Genomic DNA, 1322 nt, shown 5'->3' with positions numbered 1-1322 from the left:
TAGGAACTCATACTTCAGATGTGAGGGAAGCTATTTAAGCTCCAATTTAGGTGGCTCAATGATCGAAGGCTTTTATGGAGGATTTGTTCTATTTTCCAGATCAAGATTCAGCTTCTTTGGTTGGTAAGAATATGATCCCAACCAGTAATCTTCATCTTGTCTCCACATAACCTTCCATGTCTTCGCATCAAAATTAACGAGAATACCAGCTAGAGCTTCACCCAAACTTTCTTCTTCCATCTTGAACTCCAACGTTCATCAATAACGTCAACCGAATCAATTACCGAAATGCTCTCATAAGCACCGGGTAACTTTCATCCTGGCTTGTCCGAAAAGTCACTTCTTCATTATTGACTCGGAACTTGATTTCATTTTTCTTCGAATCCATCAAAGCCCTCCCTGTAGCAAGGAAAGGTCTCCCCAAAATAATTGGAATGTCCCTATCAACAGCACAGTCAAGAATTACAAAATCAGCAAGGGCAACATAAAATCACCAACCCGCACAAGTACATCATTAACCACCCCAACAAGTCTTTTGATGAACTATCGGCCCATTTGTAACCTCGTAGTAGTCGGCCCTTGGCATCCCCAAACCTGATTGTTTGTATATAGCAAGGGGCATTGTAACGGCCCAGACCACCGCTTGTAGAAATTGTCCGCTTTGGAGCCTTTGCCCCTCACAGTTTTAAAACGCGTCTACAAGGGAAAGGTATCCAAGCACTTATAAAGCACTCTTCGTTCTCCTCCCCAACTGATGTGGGATTCGCCTAAACCGACGTGGGATTCGCCTAAGGCAAGCATTACACTCACCCCCCCTTGGGACTCAGCGTCCTCGCTGAGGTTTGCCTCACCACCGGGTTTACCCCACCACCGGCCCGGCACCGGCTCTGATACCAATTGTAACGGCCCAGACCACCGCTTGTAGAAATTGTCCGCTTTGGAGCCTTTGCCCCTCACAGTTTTAAAACGCGTCTACAAGGGAAAGGTATCCAAGCACTTATAAAGCACTCTTCGTTCTCCTCCCCAACCGGCACTCTCCGTTCTCCTCCCCAACCGATGTGGGATTCGCCTAAACCGACGTGGGATTCACCTAAGGCAAGCCTTACACTAAGGCTAACTATCTACGTTAGGGAATGTTCATGATTCTCCCTACGCCTCATTCTTCATACTTGTCGCAATTTGACTCGAGAATATAGTTTAGCCCTAGTTTCATGATATGATATAGAACTCGTTATCTTCTAGGGGTTGCGATTCTGAGAACTCGTTCATGGTTGTCAATTTGAATATCATGAACTCAACACGTAATCTTTATAGACTTATGT

The sequence above is a fragment of the Lycium ferocissimum genome, unplaced genomic scaffold, assembly GCF_029784015.1.
Source record: "Lycium ferocissimum isolate CSIRO_LF1 unplaced genomic scaffold, AGI_CSIRO_Lferr_CH_V1 ctg6714, whole genome shotgun sequence".
Classification (NCBI taxonomy): Eukaryota; Viridiplantae; Streptophyta; class Magnoliopsida; order Solanales; family Solanaceae; genus Lycium; species Lycium ferocissimum.
The sequence above is the reverse complement of the archived record's forward strand: the minus strand, read 5'-3'. Positions refer to the sequence as shown.